This window comes from Pseudorasbora parva, chromosome 21 (assembly GCF_024679245.1).
Source record: "Pseudorasbora parva isolate DD20220531a chromosome 21, ASM2467924v1, whole genome shotgun sequence".
Lineage (NCBI taxonomy): Eukaryota > Metazoa > Chordata > Actinopteri > Cypriniformes > Gobionidae > Pseudorasbora > Pseudorasbora parva.
The window spans coordinates 15275502-15297293 of record NC_090192.1 but is presented as its reverse complement, the minus strand read 5'-3'; the positions used below and the strand labels follow the sequence as shown (position 1 = coordinate 15297293).

Here is a 21792-nt window from a genome sequence, read left to right as displayed (position 1 = left end):
CAGTGCATTGTGGGATAGTGGAGAGTGTTCTTCTTCTTGCTTTTTTTTAACAGCGGTTTGCTACTTTGCTTACAGTTGTGGACAGTTGGTGAGCCGTGAATGGTGGATGCACAACCGCTGAATTGGTGAGAAAAACAATTTATTTTTCTAATACGCACTTAATTTGTTTTGTACATGAAGATATTAATAGTAGTGGTGGTGAAATGAAGCTTTGAAGCTTTCCAGCCAGATGTGTTGAAACTGGTTAATTTCTTGAGGCTTCGTACACTAGAGACACCTGCTGGTCAATGCAAATATGGTGCTTAAAATTGTCAAGACTGCAAAGGATTGACACACACACACACACACACACACACACACACACACACAAATATAAATTATTCATTAAAGTATTTATGTTCAGTGTTGTTTCATAATTTTGTAACTGGGCAGTTTTGTTGAACAGTTGGAAATGTAGATCTTTAGATTGGATAAAACAAAGTGAAAGTGATTAAGGTGGACTTGAGAGAGGGCAGTGGAGGTGCTTGTGTAAGACTGGGCAGAGGTAGTGCTTGTGTAACATGAGGTAACTACTTATTTATTTTTGTATAAAAACAAGATTTGCTCCACTCTGGTAGGGCTGAGTCGATTTCTCTTTTTGGATATTATCTCCTCAACCTTAGAAAATACCAGCTCACATGGCACAGGTTTGGGTAGAAGCTATTTTGTGCTTTCCAGTGTTTTAGAGGGTTCTCTTCTCTTTGTATATTTGACCATGTAGTGCTGAACCTCCACTATTACATTAGCTGTTTTGTTTGTTTTTTGTATTGTTTGCTGGACAGATGCATCTAAATGACACACCAAGTTACCTAAAAAAGACAAAATTAGTTATAAAATGCAATAGTTACATGACAGAGTACAGCATTAAGAACGTACCTGATGTTGAAGGCTCCTTATCTTCACCTGGCACTGCCTGTGTTTCTGGTAGGGCTGAACGATTATCGCATTTGCTATCGCGATATGATAACAAAGTTTGTAACCGCAAAGGCTGCGATTAAAGTCTGGTCAGGTGACACATGAGCGTAAACAATTCCTAACACCACAAAACGCACTGACAAAGATATGATATATTATGACCCAGTGTTAAAAAAACAACAACAACATAGTAATAAATAAACTTCAGTGTTTATTTTTGTGCAACATGGACTTCAATGTTTAATTTGTGTGACTTTACCAAAGCATTTGATTTGTAGGCATATGTATTCGTCCAGTTGCGAGCCTGTGCGCTTTACCTGACGTTTCAGGGTTAGGCTCAGCAGCTGCGCACGGACTGGGACTGAAAATAATTCAGACTGACAAAATAATAAAAATTACATTCTTCTTCTTTTAAATAATAATAATAAAAATAAAAATAAACGACATTCTTCTTCTAAATAACAATAAGCGTCATTAATAATAAAAAATCATAATAATAATAATAAGAAGAAGAATCTTACAAATTGTCATGCAATTATTAATGTGAATGAATGGTACTCCACATCATCATCACTATCGTACACCCCAATGCGTGCCGTGATACGAAATTAAATGCTAATTGTTTCAAAACGAGCTGTAAAATAATGCATTGTGATAGGTAATTTATTATCCAAACAGCTATTTAAAGGTTCTCTTGAATGATTTGAAACAATATGTTAAATTGTTCTCTGATATCTACATAGAGGGTATGTGGTTTGTTTAAGGGGAAAATTGGTTGAGCTTGCGTGCCCCCGGTTGCCAGATTTCAGTCATTAAATCCCCCTAACAGAGCTTTTCTGTGAAAAGAACTCGTATACTATCCGGTGTTTTACCTAAAGATGTCCAATCTGGGAACCATATCCACGCAAGCTCTCTCTCACGCACAGATGATCTGAAAACACCAATAAACAAGTAAGCTGCATTTCAGCAATCTCCATTTGACATGCTTAAAGGCGCACTTTACTCTTAGCAGTGTGAACAAGTGAACGCACGGAGTAATGTCATAACATCATTTTCAACACACTTAAATGTATCTAATATAATAAACAGAGCTGCATTACTTCATAATAACCGGAAGAGCGGATCAGTGCAAGCGCTCTGCGAATGTGTCCCGTCCCGTCATAATAAAAGTCCCGGTGTTCGCGAGCCGTGTGTTTGTATAATAATCGCTCCACGACCATGCTCAGCTCCACAACACTCGGTCCTGCTCTGCTTCACACTACGGTAACGTTAACAACCGCATCCATGAACGTGATTTCTGCCCGAGTCCTATTTTCCACCGGCTATGAGGTGAAGACCACAAGTCCCAAGATGCTGCACTCAAACTTTGCATCATCAAACTACGCATTTGTTTTGAATAGGCGCCCTCCAGTGGACAGAAAGTTGCATAGTGCACCTTTAAAGTGTCATCTAGACTACATTTTAGACTTGTCTTTTTTTGTCAACGATATTGCATGTTTATATCACGTTAGTCACAATGTAGGCTAACGTTACACAGTGACTGTGATGTACTCTGAACGCATGCAAAAACTTCATAGGCCTATTAGGGATGTTAACCGATGACTGTTTGACTGATGGTTGACCGTATCAACATTAACCGATCAAAGTTGTCGGTTAAAAAAAAAAGTGATCTCTAAATTAGGCTATTATAGACAGTGCACTAAATGCTACTACAGTTAGCAATCTCATTCCAAAATCTTTTTGTGTGAAGTGAACAAATCCCTCACACTCAATTTTTCATAATTTGCCTGTTTGTAGGCTACTTAAAGCTACGCTTTGTGATATTTTCCCCCATCTAGTCGTGTAAAGGTATATGACCATCCAGTGAATAATAGTTTCTGTTCCTCTCAATTCTGATTTCGTTTTAACTCCTAAGGTGGCCGATTTAGTCCAAGATTAGCATTGCAAGCCCCCTCTTCACATTCGACACTGTGCCATCGAGTGTTAAAACGCGAAAGGCGAAGCTTGAATTTATGGGTATGTCCCTCTTTGGCTAATGTACTTTCAAGATGGAGGGGCAACATGGCGACCGGCATTTGAATCCTCACCCGTATGTATTTTCAATGGTATATTATAAACTTACGAAAATACTTTATTACTTCAAAGAAGTAAATATACATTAATGAGCACATATATTTTTGACAGAACTAAGTGTTTTTAGCTAAGAATAAACAAAAAAAGTTACACAGTGTAGCTTTAATAAACAAATAAAAACATTTGGCGCAAGGTCACAGCGTTTGGGTTTGCACGCTCACAAGGTTTGCAAAAAGTAAACAGGCTAAAACACTCGAGGTTAGAGCCAGGGCAGATGACAGTATGAAGTGTGCATTCCGCATAAGAAATATATATTGGAAATATATTATATCTACATTTCAGTGGTAACACATAAGGTGTTGATCATCTTTCTTTATTATTGTTAGCACTACCTGGAACTAAAGTGGCGTCACTTCGGAGTTGTCATTTTTTTAAATGAGCCGCAGCAATGTTTCAAATGAGCTCCTTACGCTAGACAAATGCCTTTATTTTCAACGCGATCACCTTGTACCCAAACCATTTCGAAACTAAGGAGCCATTTGCTCTTTGGCGCCACGTTTGAGGGACTCATGTTTTGCGCTGTAGGGGATTTTTTAAAAAGTGACATGAGTGGGACAGTGTGTGTGAGTGGGAAAGTGTGTGTGTGCAGGCAGAGCGGCAGAGAGATCATAGAGAGATGAGACAGAGTTGCAAAATTGCAGACGCGGCTCGCGGCTGTTATTTCAAATAGCGCAGCATATTTTAGACTAATCGGTTAACCGGTTTCAACCGGCTAATGAGGCTCAGTGGTCGGTCAAGAAAATGTTTAGTTTTGTCCATCCCTAAGGCCTACTTCAGTTCTCAAAAATATATTATAACTTATATTTTTACAAAATGAATAGCCTTATTAAGGCTGGGCGATATTGCAAAAAAAAAAAAAAAAAACAGATTTTTTTTGCCAAAAAATTTGATTTACGATTTTAATCGTTTTTTCCCCCTCCAACTTAAAATCAATCTGCATGACAAAGAAATTGTTCAAAACAAGTTTTAACTTTATTTTGTTTAGGTAAAATATTTGCGGCTTGGTAGAGTGCCTACGGTACCTGGGGTGCAAAACTTTCAGCATGTGAATAACCCAGACCATTTCACAGTATAAACGGGCACCATATTTTTTGCAATATACAGTATACATATCAAAGGTTTATTAATTGATATGCAGATCAAATTAACTTTTATTAACAAAAAAAGACAGACAATAAATAAGTATAGGGAATCCTTTCTTTCACAAGACCCCTTTAAACTTTTAGTTTTACAAACCATCACATTTAAAAATAGCATATTTTGGATATTTAGAGCTTTGAAGTGCTGGAAATAAGTGCAGTTAGTGTACAAATAAGTGTACGAAACCATTGGAAAGTGCTTGAATTTCTATCTCAAAAGGTTGTACGAATCCTGAGATAAATAAGGACAACAACATGAAATCCATGTGTTTTACTACAGTAAATCATGGTGAATGTTGGTGATTTGTGACTGAAACCCCTGACCCACGCTCATGTTGTCAACACGTCAGCTCTGTTTGATCTGATATCTGTGGTTCAAAACAGAGTTCTGCGCCGAACGCTTCCACTAGATCACAGTAGTGATGTTATTAAAGGGGTACTTCAGCACTGGGACGATGAATCTGTATTTAAACTGGGTCATCATTAATGTAGTAGAAATGTGAAATTATTTTTGAATTTGGTGCTTTCTAGACTGAGAAAAGACAGAAAATGTATTTTTGTCTCATGGGGATGAAAGACTACAATTCCCAGAATGCTTCGCTGCCCTGTGAGGCCATTCCGCCACCGCTACTGGATTACAGTGACTGAGTTCAGAAAGTACAATTAAATACTGAACATGTGTGTTCAATATAACGATCGAGTTGCCGCATGAGTCTCACAGCAGTCTCGGATTAGGAGTCAGATTACATTTAACGTCATAAATGAGTTGATGAGCTCTCGTGATGAGAGCTGAGGTAATCGCGACCACATTCGCGGCATAAATTCACAACACGTTTTCAGTTCATGCCTTTGGAAGCTTACCTTTCATAGAAATTAATTTGAGAAGTTAAAACACATTGCTTAGCATCCGTTTAAATTAATGGCTGTAGCTGAGCTGTGCTGTAAGTGTGATCTCCATTTCCCATGCACGAGTTGAAAACATGCGGAAATGGCTCCCTCTGCTGGCTGTAGTCTTTAGGCTCTGGGCAAACATTCCTCTGCTGACGCAAATATCGTCAATTTGCGTCACGAGAGGAATTTTTCCAGAAATAAAATGCATAAATCTCTCATCTCAGGGGGATATTAGGTGGGGGGAGCACGATCATTTGAATATACTCCAGGGTTTATACTGATACAAAGCCATATGTTAATCGCTGAAGTAACACTTTAATTCTGTGGTGAATTTAAACGCTCTTTCACTGGATCTCCAGCGCTGTGAATCGTGTCTGTCACGAGATCGCCCCATGTATGAGCTTGCGCTGCATTCGTTGTCCACGCAGCTCAAATAAGCGCAGTTCTGTTCAGACTTCAAACACACTTTGCAGCGGGGTATTGTTAATTGTTCTGTGAAAAACTTAACCAATGACACTGTATGTTGTTAGATGTTATCCTTGTTGTTTGTGTATCTTTGTGTCACTGGCAAACGTGACGGGGAGGGATGAGCCATTACGAGAGCCCAAAGGGAACGTTGGCAGATTTTAAGAGACAGGGGTAGCTGCAGCTTGGAGTAATGGGTGTGGCAAGAGGTAGGGGCGTGTCAGGAGGTAGGGGTGTGGTGAGAGGTTTCTCATCGGTCAAAGGAGCTTCCTCCTGGCGACTGCATTGGCCAATCAACAGTAACCATAGTTTTCAATGAATCTGGAGGAATGAGTTCTCTTTCATAGGTTCACTCGACGCTGCGAATGATGCATATTGGGATTAGGGATGGGACGAAATATCGTTTGACAAAATATCGCGATACAAAACGTGACGAAACGCATCGAGGTCGAAAAAAATGGATCGCGAAATAAAGATAGATGGCACTGCTGCATGATTTGCGTAGTATATAAATAATTTAGTGTATTGTGTGTGTGTGTGTGTGTGTGTGTGTGTGTGTGGCAGACACATAGACCGTTAAAAGGGCAGACATAACAAAACGCAGCGCGCATTTTCTGTTTGATCTGAGGCATAGCCCGTAAAGTTAGTTGGAAAAAGTGAGAGCAGTCAGACAAAGGATGTAGAAGCAAACATTAATAGGGAAAGAAAATGGTTGACATTAGCATTAATATTCTAAACCAAAAATGCAGTTATTGCCTACATAAACTACCATATTTTCTGTTTAACTTTTATTAGACTCCAGAAAGAAAAGGGCGTTTTTTCACTGAGCACATTCTCTGCAGCCTGAGCGCGATGCACTGCAGCTCACTCACTCATGTCTGAGGTAAATCATTAACACCATCACCCCGCTTACAGTACACGTGTTTTATTGAACTAAATACATTACAATCGGCTAAAACGAATGCACAGGTTACTTCACTGAACAAGCGCGCTCCCGCGTCGTCCGTGTTCTCCACACTGTCCACGTGAATCGCGGACCAGTTCGGCGCGCACACGTAAAATACCGGCAGTTCAATAGGGAATGCGGATCTCTTAAAGGCAGGGGCGTGGGACTGGGGGGATAAAGGGTACTGAGTAACCAGGGCCCAAGGCAGGGAAGTCCGTTTTCTATACATACACATACATGGTACGGGGGCCCAGCAAGATGGTTTGTACCCAGGGCCCAAAATTTGGTGCTACGCCCCTGCTTAAAGGGGCCGCACTATATTCCTACTCGTGTAATATGGACCTCCTCCAGGTATGGTGTGGTTCTGGTTCGCTCACTGGTACACATTAACAATTTTTCATACGAACTTTGCCCTGTTCTGAATTAAACTGCCAGTGTAAAAACTCCCTTTATATTGTTAAAATGAGAGAAGTCATTACTTACTCATTATTTTTAAGTTTAGGCTTAAGTTAAGAGACATGAACAATTTCTTAGATAAACATATATATGACCTTTGATATGTCTAGTCTTCATGCTGTATTGATTATTATTGAATAAGTATGGTTTCACTAATAATAAATGTACATTTGCATAAAGCATGCATATTTGTCCATACACCTCTGTTTAAGATGTGGTCGCGGACTTCTAAAAATTCTCCTTTTTTTTAAACAACATAGAAACAAAATGCAAAAAAAGAGAAAAATCCTACCTTTCGTTTAAGTACATTACTTAGGTGGTAAAAAAAAAAATCACAGATTTGGAAAGAAAAAAAAATATTTTGACATCGTATCGTGACGTATCGTATCATAACCCTGGCATATCGAGGTGCATCGTATCGTAAGTTTAAGTGTATCGTCCCATCCCTAATTGGGATACCAATCCTTGACCGCGGCCTGGGGTTCGGATGTTTAGCTCTAGGACAGGGGTCGCCAACTGGCGGACTCCGGTCCGGATCCGGACCGCGAGATAGGGCTGTAACGATATGCGATATGAAATCGAAATCGCAATACGCAGGTCCACGAACCTGTATCGCGATGTGAGAAGGCAGAATCGCGACACACCCCTTCCAACTCCCAGAATTATCCTTCCTGTCCAGGTCCAACTTTTAAGTCAGCAGAATGGCAACATTTCAGCTACCCGGTGGAGAACAAGGATGGCAATCGTGTAGTTGAAAAGACCCACACAATTTGCCGTAAGTGTTTCAAGAAGCTTCCCCAACCGGCTGGCAACGTGGTGTGAGCGTGGCGTTTCTGCTGCGTGTCAGCCGCGGGGCGGCTGCGAGGCGTTTTCTCTTTCTTTGCACACCAGAAGCGTGTCTGACGCGGCGCTTCTGTTGGTATTGATGTACAGGAGGCCCTATACTTCATGTTAAATATATATTGCCTATTGGTACCGCAAAGAAAACGTCGGCAGTAGCCTATTGACCATACAGATATATGGTATTGACAGCAAAATAGGCTACAGAATACTGTACAGAATAAAACTGTTTTGTCCCCCCCATATCGAGGTTTGTATCGTACCGTGGGTCAAAAATCGTGATACGAACCGAATCGTGGGTTTGGTGTATCGTTACAGCCCTACCGCGAGATGCATCCATCCGGACCGCGAAGCCTTTTGACACACTGAAATAACTAAATACCTAATGCGATTTAAAATAAATAAATAAATAATCACATTTATATCAGGCAGCTCAGTAGAACCGTTTTTCCTACGTTGCCACGGTTGCGTTGACAGTTAAAGGGGTCGCACACCGGACTGAAGCTCATGGGCGCGTCTCAGGATCTCACAGCGGACGCACACATTACGCGCGAGCTCAGTTTTGAATCGACTCCTGACAGAAGAACTTCACGATGAGTGTATCTCTTGTAGCACAGGGTGAAATCAGTATGTACATGGAGGATTTGAGGGAAATATAATATAAATGTAATACATCGTGCAGCTCTTCTGTCAGAAGTCGATTCAAAACTGAACTTGCGCGTATGTGAGCGTCCAGTGTGAGATCCTGAGACGCGCCCATGAGCTTCAGTCCGGTGTGCGGCTACGTTACTATGCTCACTATATGTTTAGGCGCGCAGTGAAGAGACTGAAAGCGGCGCGCAAAACAGAGGCTGAATCAGAAATTGGCCCCTTAACCCTCATCCACTATTCCCTACGTTAGTCCACTATTACAGTTCACTTGAAGGAGTGAATGAAAACGAGTGCGTGAAGTCGGACAGCTGTTGTGTGTACATCGGCTGTACACTCGTTATTGCGGTGCAACATGTGAGTACACTCAAACATGTCCACTGTGTTTTCGGACGCCACTACAAATGGCTGTCCCCTCAAATAATGCCCTATTTAGGGTATAGGGGCGATTTCTGATTCAGCCATACACATTTTAAAGACCCCTTTATCCTCAGCAGTCTGAGGTAAGGGTGCAGAAAATAAATGAGCCAATTTCTCACATGCACTGAAGTTCAGACAATGTAGCTATATTCACTTTTTTATTATTATTATTATTTTTTTTTTTTTTTGGAACAAGGAATGTTTATGCTTCCATTCCATCTTTAAGTTCAACTCAGCTCAGCCTTTTGAGAGGTTATTTACGTTTTTCTGGATTTAAAGGAACAGTTGAAATAAAGAGATAAAATATTTTGTGGACTTTTTCATTTTTCCAACACTGGTGGCACCTTATTTTTGCCTGGTTGTGTTTCTGGATGATATTCCAAATTATTTTTTACCAGTGCAATTTGAAGCACAGAGAGAGCAGTGCTGAAGATAGTCTCTACCTAACTAAATGTGGGCTATACATGTGAATGAACATAACATTGTTATGAGATTTCTGTTTTGTTTTTTAACCAGGAGGGTTTGTGTTCATTGATTGTTACTGTTTATCTCAGTTCAGCAGAAAAAGCACTTTAGTTGCTAGTAATGTTGAAATGAATGTATTTTCAGTGCAGATTTAGAGATGAAGGCATTTTTTCATTCATCATATTTTTGTCAGACATGGCTACTGGTTGAATTAGATATTTTGTACCAATGCAAACAGAATAACCTCAAAATTAAATACATTTTTTGAAGGATTACCTATGTTTGCTTTAAAAAAATGAAAAGACATACTTTATCTATATGAGAACATATATTTTGTTCAATAAAGACATTTTAATCTACACTAATTTCTTTAGTCTGGCAAAAAGACATCGATTCATGTTTTTAGGTATATAACTGTCCGGACCTCGGCTGGTGAGAAGGTTTTTTTTCTGGACCCCAAGCTATTTTAGTTGAAGACCCCTGCTCTAGGACATCCAGTGTGAGCGGTCTATTTCCCTTCTCTCACTTCCTCTCTCGAGCGCTCGCGATTAGTGAAGTTATTCCGCTTCTATGTGCACACACGAAACTATTGATCCCCAGCCCGGAGGCACGTAGACCGTTTCTTTCGGCCTGGCTTACACTTTGCTTATGACAGCTTCCGACTCTGAGGATTTCGGGCCTGTCTCGTTGGACTATGCTTTCCCACCTGGCGGCCAAGAAAATGCGCAGCCTTTGCAGCCTACTCCGAGCTCGTCGACGCGCTACGTGCGCGTATGAGAAGCTTGCGATCGATTGGCCTTATGTTCCCATGAATCACAATCTTCTAAGCTCGATGTGAGATTTCTAAGTGTGCTAGTGTGTATCACACGTTGATAAGGAAATTGACGTTTTTCAGCGATCTGCATAACTAGGTCTCCAGATCCTGAAAGCAGACGTTTTTCCGCCCGCCTTCTAATGCGGTAGCCGCTCACTTCACCATCCTCATTGGTTCTGTGGAGCGTGGTTATTCCGCCATTCCCTCGATCTAAGTCACACTGGCCTCTCATCTTCATCTGTTTAGATCTCCGCATAGCCAAGGATTTTGGCCTTACGGTCTACTAAGCACACCGCGCGCGGTATGGCACTCGATGGCTGGTCTGGTGGCCGCTTTACGCCACCTTTGGTTAAACCTCACTGAGATTCGCGACAGGGAGAAGGTTTTTTCTCCTCAACGCGCTCTATGTCTCGGGGATTTATTGGGAGAAAGGCAGTTCATGCCTAGGAGAACTAGAGTTCTTCTAGCACCTCTCCTTCCCAGCGCCCTCCATTCTAAGGGATTTCAGGAGTGACCAGAGTCATCCCCCACCTGCCACGGTTTGTGGAGCTTGTGGTCGCCTCCTTTCACGACAAAGACCTCTTCGGTGCAGATGAAGCGGCCTGGCAGTAGCTTTCCGCTCCTGCTCCGCTGAGTCGTTCCTGACCCTCCAGGCAGGGGAAAGAGTCGCGCTAACGTTCAGGGCTGGGTCAGACTGCGCAAGCGTTTCTGCCCGCCTCCTAGCCGCTCTCCAAGTCCACCTCCTTCACACTCACCGCCAGTGCGTCTCGAGGGGCGGGGTCGGCTCAACCTCTCGCCACTCCCACGCCAGGGAATGGAAACGCCTTAGGCTTTCTCCCCCTGAGTCCGTCGGATCACATTTCCACTACCCGTTTTCTAGGAGACACGGCTCGTTCTCTCCAGGGGTCAGTGGACCTTGCGTTTCCCACTCAGGTCATCGCAGCCTCCTCGCCACATATGGAGGCAGTCGGCTTTCTGTTGCGGCCGGACAATTCCTTCACGGAGTCCCAGTTCGGCACCCTAATCAGGTATGCCACTGCACTTCACTACTCCTCTTCTCTTTTCGTCCAAGAGTGGAAGCGTTCTCCAGGAGTGTCACCCTGGGCGCTTCACACGTTTCAGCTTGGCTACACACTTTAGTTTTGGCATCAGCGCATCCGCATACTCAACTACCTGGACAATTGGCTCTTATTGGCCCAGTCCAGAGAGATGCCGAAAGATCATAGAGACTCTGTGCTTTGTCATGTCTGTTCCCTTGGCCTAAGAGTAAACACCGTTAAGAGTGTGTCCTTACCATCCTGACAGACCACCTTTTTTTAGGGGTCTGTCTGGATTCCGTGTCAATGCAGGCCCATCTGGCTTTTGCCCGGATTTCCAGTATCAGGACATGCCTGGCTGTGAAAACCATTAAGAGTGTGTTCCTACCATCCCAACTAGACATGTGCCGATTTTCGATAATGCGATTTATCCCGATAATGAATATGCACGATATTGTTATCGTGGGCACTTTAAAATATCGTAAATAATAATTTATTAACAATTTATAATTTTTTTATAATGCACTCAAGAATACTTTGCCCATCAACCATATAAATGCTCAACACCGCTGTTCTGCGTCAAAGGGACACGCGCTCAGATAAAAACAAGCCCAACGTGCGTTTGCACATGACTGAACCGGTGAAGGAGACACGCTGCTGAAGTGCCGCTCAGTGACAGCAGAGGGCGCTGATGAACTGCAGAATGCAGCTGTTACCCCGGAAACCAGCAAACAAACAAATAAAAACGCATGTAGTTTTTAAAACAGCCATTCGTTTTTGTAATCTCAATGTTGTTAATCACAGCACCAAATACTTAATACTTAAAGACTTAATAGGCTATTTATTTTCAAATTGAAACATTTTTATGTTTTAATCTGGACTACAACCCTATTAATTAGAACTGTTCTAATTATTTGTTATTGTTCAGTATAACTTTGAGACTTCATTAGTTAACATGTTAATTCATTATTACCAAACTGACAATGAAAAATACTTATAAAGAATTAATCATTCTATGTTAATTTCTTAGTAACTTTTTAATAACATTAAAATCAAAATCAAAATAACTTTTAATGGACCTAAGATAAAACTAACAATGATCAGTATTTCTTAACTAACATTAACAAAAACATTATACTTTCTGTACCAAATGTAGCTATTGCTCAATCTTAGTTAGTGCATTAACTAATGAGCCCTTATTGTAATTTGTAAGCCTACCTGTTGTTCTTTATAGCCTAATTCTTTTGCACTTTAATCTGTTTGAAAATTTTACTTTTACAGCTCTGAAAAAAATCAAGAGACCACTTAACATTGATTTCTCAATGAGGGGTCTCTTAATTTTTTTCCAGAGCTGTATATATTTTTGGTGCATTATTGTATTTAAACATTCAGTTATTTTTGTTCTTACAAAAATAGTTCTTAAAGCTGTTATGCTATGGCAACACTTTTTTTTTGCAACTTATTTAAATATCGTGATAATATCGTATATCGTGATAAAACGTCATCAATTAATCGCAGCATGAAAAATTGATATCGGCACATGCCTAATCCCAACAGACTGCCTTTTTTTAGGGGTCTGTCTGGATTTTGTTTCATGCAGGCCCGTCTGGAACCTGCCCGGATTTCCAGTATCAGGACATGTCTGGCCCGCTTCTAGCCTGGCCATCATGTTTCTGTAGGGACATGCCGCAGGCTTTAGGCTGCAGCCATGAGGCCTTCCTCTGGGGCTGCTCCACATGAGGCCCTTCCATTGGTGGATGAAACATGGGCATTCGAATTCTGGATCCCCCTACCGCCTTCTGAGGGTGTCACAAGGTTGCTTTTGAGCCCTATCAGTGTGGTGAGACCCTCTTTTTCTCAAAAGAGGTGTCGGCCCGGGGGTCGTTTTCTGTCGCCAGATTATCACGACGGATGCCTCCCTCACCGGTCTGTATTCGAAGGCCGTCCAGCTAGGTATGGGTACCGAAAACCGGTATTAAACGGGCCCCGGGGGTGAATTTTGAAAGACTGTTGTATCGATAAGCTCGGACGTTATCGGTTCTGCTGTCAGTACTTTTGAAAATACACATGACGTGAGAGAGAGAGTGAGAGAGAGAGAGAGCAGCGCAAACGACAGCCGAGGACAGAACTAAACATTCAAACATAGCCTGGTTACACTTTAGGTTTGTGATAGTCTGATTTTATTTAAGATTTTGGCTTCCAAAGTTTATAATAATAATAAATGTCTAGCGCAAGTTAATTCCCTTTGCAGCAGTAGCCTACGTTGCCATTTCTCCCTAAAACTCAAACGTAATGACAGAATCAGCACGATCAGTGATTGTTGTAAAATACAGTCTAGCTACTGTTGGTAAATTGCGGGACGTGTTTAATAATAAAAAGAGCGATTAAAAGCACAAAAATATGCGCAAGAGATTGTTCCCAAGTCGGCGCGCGCTCTGAAACAGCACGCAACGAGACGAGCAAATTACACTTTCGGTTTCACACTCGCGTCTAAACGATCAAATGTACACAAACATCTATGTCAAAATGATCGGCTTGGAGAGTCTCTTAAACACAACACAGTTTGTGTCTATAATGGACGTAGTTATTATGGATATAGTCGGGAGAAAATGTAGTGCATCTGCTTATTATCAGTCGCCTATAGATCTGCACACGTGTCTTAAAGAGGCAGCAGTGTAAATAAACATGATGACGAATTACTGCGAATTAAACAACCAAATGCAAAGAGAAAATCACTCACAGCTCTTGAATGAATAACTTCAGCTTTAATAAGCATTATTTTGGCTATTTATGATAAACTATGCATTAGAGCTGCAACTAACGATTATTTTTTCTGTCGACTAATCTAACGATTATTTTTTCGATTAGTCGACTAATCTAACGATTTATTTTTTTACCCTTTGAAATTTTTCTAAATTCTGTGGCACCCCCTCACATAAGTTACGCTAGAGGTGTAACAGTACAGACTGCTCACAGTTCGCTTTTTATCACGGTTTTAGGTTCACGTTTCAGTACAGTTCGGTATTTGCTATGTTCAGGGGAAAAAGGACTACTGTCAAATGAAAATAAAAATAAAAATAAGAACAGATAACTTAAATAGAAGCAGCAGCACAAATAAATACTATTGAGCAAAGATGAGAATAAAATAAACAATGCTTTTCAGGTAGGTCTAACATTAGTTTTTAGGTAGAGAAATGGAATGAAGTAATCAAAAGTAAAATAACCACACATTTAACTGTTTAAAATTAAAATAAATAATCCTTATTAAACTTACAAAAGCTATTCAGTCAGGAGCAGTGAGTGATCTATTTATCTTTTGTTTGACATTAAACAGACAGCAGTGAAGGCTACTGCCCCTTTAAGACCCACGGATAGTCGTCGTATTTTCTGTATAAAGTTCACTTAAGGCATAGAGTAGGCTATGACATTTTGACATACTTTTTGTGAGTTTGTCCGTTTAAGCACAGGATTTGAAAGATAACTCAATATTTGCGCGCTTTGGGACGAGTGCACAAAGACAGAACTTCTCATTCGAGTCTCCTGGCTACACGGGGGTGATGACTGTGAAAATGACTGCTCATATTCGGACGTACAGCAGCATTCGCATGCGTTTTATAAAGTTTACAAAGAGAGACCGTTTTGCCCACGTTTTTCTTTTATTATCGCTGTTGTTGTAGTGTATACCTGAGGAGTCAGCACGTGTATCCATCGACAGAAACATACAGCATTATTTCCAAGTTACAACCCATATTAAAGATGCGTCATCAGATGCGAGATGAACCGAAGTGTCCCCGCAACTTTTGCTTGGGATCCCGGTTGGGAAACACTGGTCTGTATTGATTGACACCGCGCTGGTTTGTTTAGAATTATATGAGCGCCGTGACCGCGCGCTGCCGCGTGATGAAGGCGTGTCGCAACTCTGTTATTCAACTGCTCTGGTTTTAAAAGCTATGTCATACTAAATGCGCCAAAATGCAATAAAACTTGTTTTACGGTCGAATGCAACGCGTGTGTGTGATTGAGTAAGAGACGCGCAAAAGGGCGGAGAGAGAACTTAAGGAAATGCAGCTAAACGAATATGCGTGCGTCTTTTAAATAGCGTAAAAATGAATGAATGACTAATGTGGCGGCCGTTATTGATTATGTGGCAGTCCGCTACAAATTAGTCTATGTGTGGGAAACACTTTGGCCTCTGTTTAAAGTATTCCCATACTTTTGATATTCGCGGTCTAGGATTTTGTTATAGAACTAGGAGCAGAAGCCAACATTACGCGAGATGAACGTCTGACACGACGTGTCGACGCATTTCACGAACGTCGACGTATTTCCGTAGTCGACGTCATCGATCATGAGCAATTACTGTGCAATTATATGCAGATTTTCTCTACAAAGGTGAGAGAGAGTGACACCCATTACTGTAGCCTAAAGTTGTTTTGCAACTTTTAGATTTTGAGCTAGGAACACCAGCATGTCAATGTGCTCCTCTGTAAGTCGTGCCCTTCTTGGACTGCAAATGAGCCCCGATGTACTGAATACACGCTCTGAACCAGAACTGGAAGCAGAGATGCACAAAATCTTCTTCGCAAACTTGGCAAGATAAGGTAAAGTTTTCTCATGCATCCTCCACCATGAGAGTGGATCCTCTTCTGCACTGATTTCAGGCATCTTTTCATATACTGAGAACTCATTTTTGAGGTCTGTTTCAGCAACCTCACCCTCTTCTCTGGATGATACACCCTCTCCAAGTTCACTCTTTTTTTCTCCCTGTATGCTTGTTCACAGTCCCTTCAGACCTGTTTTAGTTTTCTTTGCTGGTTGCTGTTTGTCACCTGGAGACAAGGTTTGCAGACTTTGGCCCCCTACTTCAGGCAAATTGACATGATTCGCCACAAGATTCTGTTTAACCTGCTCTTTTAAGGTTACAATACTGTCCTTGAACCTTGGGTCTAGAAATGTGGCTGTGTTTAGTATCAGCTGCAGACGTGTATCCTCATATCTCTGTCTGAGATCTTCTCTAATATTGTTTTTAAGTTGACGTTTTAGGTTGCTGTCACCTTCCTCAACTGTCAGAGTAGAAAAGATCTTCCAACACAGAGGCAGGACTGCAGAGAGAGTGGTGTGTTTTTCACCACTAAAGGCATCCGTGAAAGAGCTGACAGGGCTCAATACCTCTTTTACAGCCTCAAGAACTGTAATATCTGAATCTTTTGGCATGAGGTGCCATTTCTTTCGATCATCAGCTAGAACTGAACAGACCGCCTGCTGCTGTTATAGAAATCTCCACCATTTCATAAGCGGAGTCCCAGCGTGTGGGCTCATCGTGGATCATTCTGTGTTCGGGCAGTTGCAAATCTATTTGCTTTTTCTTCAGCTTTCGCAACATCTTCGGTGACCTGCTAAAGGCAGACACTGTCTTTCTCAACCTTGACAGTGCAGCAGACACACGGTCTATATCCAGGCCCTTGTTAATGGCTAAGTGCAGGTTATGTCTAAAGCAGGGGACCCATGTGAAGTCTTGCTGAAATGCCTTCTTGTTTGCTGAAGCATTATCAGTGGTGATACCAGCCAAGTATGACATGTCCAGCTTCCATGCTTCTCGTATGATTTCCTCTAATGCTTCCCTCAAGCATTCTGCTGTGTGCTCAGAATTCAGCCCAACACATCCTAAACACCAGCTCTGCATGTCCCAGGATTCAGTGAAAACTTGCACAGTTACTGCCATGAATGTAGAAGTGGCCCTGCTTGTCCATAGATCCATGGTGCATGAAAAAAAGGTTGTCCTCCCAAGATTGTTCATTAGTATCTCTTTTGTTTCATTGTATAAAGCTGGGATCTCGGTGTGCATGAAAAAATTCTGTGAAGGAAGGGCATACCTGTTGTTTAAAGCTGACTTTTTCCCTGCAGTCAAAGCGCCATTACACCATGAAAGTGCGTCATGAAAGGAAGACCGTGAGGGTTTAGGGTGCCATTTGCGACAGGGCCACTATGGTTGAGCTTGGCGGGCGTGGTTTCAGCAAGCAGTCACCTCATCTCCACTTACGTCCTGCCTCTGCCCATTTTCAGTTATCCGAAAGTGACGCACGGTGACATGCTTCCAAAATGGCAACAGCCGACTTTAGGCTTCAAAAATTATCTTCAGAAACCTGCGTCATGGACACTACGTACATTTTTTTTTTTTTTACAGTCTATGATCGATACTTGAAACCACGATCAGCTATGCAGCGATTGACTGGCAGCAAGACAGCAACGTAATGACATCATACAATTAAAAAAAGACACCTGGTGAAAAAAAAAAACTTGACAAACTTCTGAACCTTTATAAGGAAACAGGCAAGCTACCAAAACAACACAAAAAAGTTATAATAGAGGAAATGCATGTGGCGTCACCATCAGCTGGAGCTACTGCAATTACGCCCTACTCAGTGTCAAAAAGACTGAGAGGCAGCATCGGTTTACTGAGGGAATGCAGCAAAACATTTATTTACAGTTGTGGTCAGAAATATTGGCAGTGCACCCCTGGTAAATATGATCAAAGATGGCTGTAAAAATAAATATGCATTGTTTATCCTTTTGATCTATCATTCACGGTTACAAAGTTAAATATAATGCTAGAGCTTTAATGTTGTGGACCAATTTTTTGCTGGAGGTCCTGGATATTTAGTTCAGATATATGGTATCACAGATTTGACCAAATACAAACAGATAAAAAATCAAAACCAGATGGCCTCTGCTAGAATTTTTTTTGTTCCATGGTTGGATCTTCCATCAAGACAACGATCCAAAACAAACATCAAAATCAACACAAAAATGTATCACTGAGCACAAAATGAATCTTCTGCCATGGCCGTCCCAGTCCCCTGACCTGAACCCTAGAGAAAATGAGTGGAGAGAACTGAAGAGAAGAATCACTGACATGGAGCTAGGAATCTGAAGGATCTGGAGAGATTCAGTATGGAGGAATGGTCTCTGATCTCTTGTCAGGTGTTCGCCAAAGTCATCAGGCATTATAGGAGAAGACTCAGAGCTGTTATCTTGGCAAAAAGAGGTTGAAAAAAGTATTTCAAAAAAGGGTGCCATAATTATGGCCAACATGTTTTAAAGAAAAGCATTTATTTCATAATGTGATTTACCCTCCACTTTCAATTCTTTATTTCTTTTACTTTAGATTTTTGTGATAAAAAAAAGATAAAAGGATAAACTGCAGATTTATTTTAACAGCCATCTTTGAAAGTTTAAAAAGGTTGCAATCTAATCCTGTTTACATGAAATAAGCCTGCTCCCAAGCAGGTATAAATTTATGGACCTGTTGCTATGACAGCAAGTCCAGAATGAGCTTCAAAGAACCAAAAAATCCAAGATCCTACCAAATAGTCAACAATCAAATCCTAATTAACTGAGTTAGTGACATACGCAGAGTGAACCACAGGAAAAAGTAACTTGAATAATAACATAGAACCCAAGGTTTTGTATTCACAAAATATCTTAAGGCTAAAAGTAGCTCCTACGGGTGTTTTCACACTTGGGTCCTCTTTAAAAGAACCAAACTCAGACTCCTTTAAGTGGACCAAGAGGTGAACCAAGTGAAAAAGAACCCAGTTCTCTTTACGTTCACATTGTCCCTGTACCTGAAAGAGGACTCAGAGCCTTTTTTTGGTAGGTTATAAACGAATCCATGGTGCCACGAATGTAACATCACCATCACTCAGAATCGGAATGTAAAAAAATCTATCTTCATTTTTATAGAATTCTGTCATTGAAGAACCCTTTGAAGCTAAATGTAGACATTTATGTTGCAAGTCAGAGACTGGACTGATTTAACCTGCAATGATTAGTCTACTATTAAAGCATGAATTTGTTTGAGATATAAACTCGGATTTGCGAGGAAAAAGTCTTTCACTTTGTTGTTTTTTAAAGTGCAGTCATGCAAGCTGTGTCTAAAAATGTTTTACCCAAATATAAGTATCCAGAAATATGAAGTGTATTTTGTTGCATGTGTCATATTTTCTAATCTTTTTAAGATTACACCCCTGTCATAATATTTTTCATATGTTTCGTTTTTCACTTGTTTTAGGACAATTCTGAAGAAAATGGTCCGACTGGCGAAGGTTTCTCCATTGCAGGTAAAAAATAAATAAATAAATACAACGTATGGAAAATAATAGACACATCTTTATTTTGCTGTTATTGTTGTTGTAAATAGCCATGTTTTATTTGCTCTGCCTTAGGATTGCAAGTGTCCTGGAACAAGTGTCCTGGGAGTGAATGGGAAACACGGCTGCAACTTGGCTGTGGGTTTTCCTCATGGATAAGGTGTTGGGACAGAGGCATTCCAATAACCCCCTGCCCTAATTGCCTCTATCCCTGAGGACACACCAGGGCCAAGTTCAGCAGTGGATCACCAAGATAAGGAGGATCCAGCTACAGCATCAGCCAAGAGAAAAAGAGACTCAGAGATGAGCTGATCGAGTTAATTAGGCAGGACATGACATTTCAGAGAAAGACAGAGGAGAGAAGAGCAGGGAGTAAATGGACGGATTATTTTCTCTTCTTGAGAGATTGGTAGAGAAATAACATTTTGGTTATGTGTAAATTACAATTTGTCAATGAAACAATTGTGCTTTTGTTTCCTTTCAGTGCACTGTTTATTATTGTAATGCAAGTTTAATTTGTAAATTAAACAGAACTTTTGTTGTGTTAAAAATAAATGTAAAGAATTAATTTAATTTATAAATTAAATGAAATAAATAATTCTTACATTTATTTGTCATGTCAATTAATTTGTAAATGTAACTAAATAAATTGTTCTATTCTAAATTTAATACATTTTTCTAGTACATTTTTACTACAGTACTTTTTACAACTATTTACAAGATAAGTTATATTTAAGATCAGAAAAACTAAATCACATTTTAAATACATTTTAATAATTTACATTTTTAAATGAAACATTTAGTAGATTTAAGTAGCAAATAAAAATTGCTTAAAATTATTGAATATATTTTAGAGACAAAGGACTTTTTTAATGATTTTCAGTTTAGTTCATGGTAATTAAAGCAAGTTTTTCAATACCAAAAGAATATGTACAAGTATGGTATTTGGGGTAAAAGGTACCCCTGCTTTTGGGGCTAAAGAGACTCTGTTAAGGGCTCTGCCTGTGGGACATCATATGTTTTCTCTATCCCTGAGGACCTGTGCAGTTTTCTCCAGTACGACTGTACAGCCAAATCTAATTTTGTGGCAATATTATCCTGTTTGACACTGTGAAGCTGCTTTGACACAATCGTGATTGTAAAAGCGCTATATAAATAAAGTTGATTGATTGATTGATTGATATGTATATTTCCACTGTCCACTGCATTGTCTACCAACAGGTTTGCAGAGCTGACTCAGTCGACAGCTGCCATGATGATTTCAGAAAGAGGGAAGAATAAATTAAATTATCCCACACCCTGATTGAATACACTTTATAGACATAGGTCTTAATGATTTTTAGTTTTTTTTTTCTCAAGGTAAGTAAAGCAAGTTTTTCAATAACAAAAGAATATGTGCAAGTATGCTATTTGGGATAAAAGGCGCCCCTGCTGTTTAAAGGCACAGTAATTAACATGATAATAAATTGTTAGCTGGCTTTTTCATTCATTGACATGACATGGTTAGATTCAGATTGTAAATATCATATATTAAGGGTGTCAACCTTAGAGAATATAACCTTATTTATAATGAAACCATATTTTAAAATATGATATTAACCATGCTGAGTTAAAACAACCCAAGTTGGGTTGAAAATGGACTAACCCAGAAATTGGGTTGTTTGAACCCAGTAAATGGACCCATTCAAACAACTCAATTTCTAGGTTTGTCCATTTTCAACCCAACTTGGGTTGTTTTTAGCCGAGCATTTTTTAGCGTGTAATAAAATATGTATTATTACTACTGGAAATCCATATTTGATTATTATAATATAATCATAGTTCCTTTAATGCTTTCAGAATCTTTATTAAATTATTTTGTTTCTATATTTGTAAAAAAAAAAGAAGAAAAAAATAATTCTATATTAACATTTAATGACAACATATTTATTAAACAAAATATATTATTTATTGATCAAAATAAATAAAAATTAGTTCAAAATTTGCAAAAGTGATTGTTTTGAACAAGTATTAACTCAGACATTATTAAAAACCTGTTATTTTAGCTATATATATATATATATATATATATATATATATATATATATATATATATATATATATATATATATATATATATATATATTAGGAACACCTGATTAATATCTCATTAATGCAATTATCTAATCAACCAATCACATGGCAGTTGCTTCAATACATTTAGGGGTGTGTTCCTGGTCAAGACAATCTCCTGAACTCCAAACTGAATGTCAGAATGGGAAAGAGAGGGGATTTAAGCAAGTTTGAGCATGTTAATGCCAGATGGGCTGGTCTGAGTATTTCACAATCTGCTCAGTTACTGGGATTTCCACGCTCAACCATTTCTAGGCTTTGCAAAGAATGGTGTGAAAAGGGAAAAACATCCAGTATGTGGCAGTCCTGTGGGCGGAAATGC

General features: G+C 39.9%; 1 long non-coding RNA gene across 1 annotated transcript; it reads left to right on the top strand.

The window, feature by feature from the left end:
* The first annotated feature begins 24 nt into the window (after window positions 1-24).
* On the top strand, window positions 25-19839 carry LOC137056414 (uncharacterized). Its single transcript, XR_010900335.1, has 3 exons — window positions 25-125; window positions 19280-19328; window positions 19434-19839. It is a non-coding gene; the product is annotated as an uncharacterized lncRNA (long non-coding RNA).
* Window positions 19840-21792: the final 1953 nt, after the last annotated feature.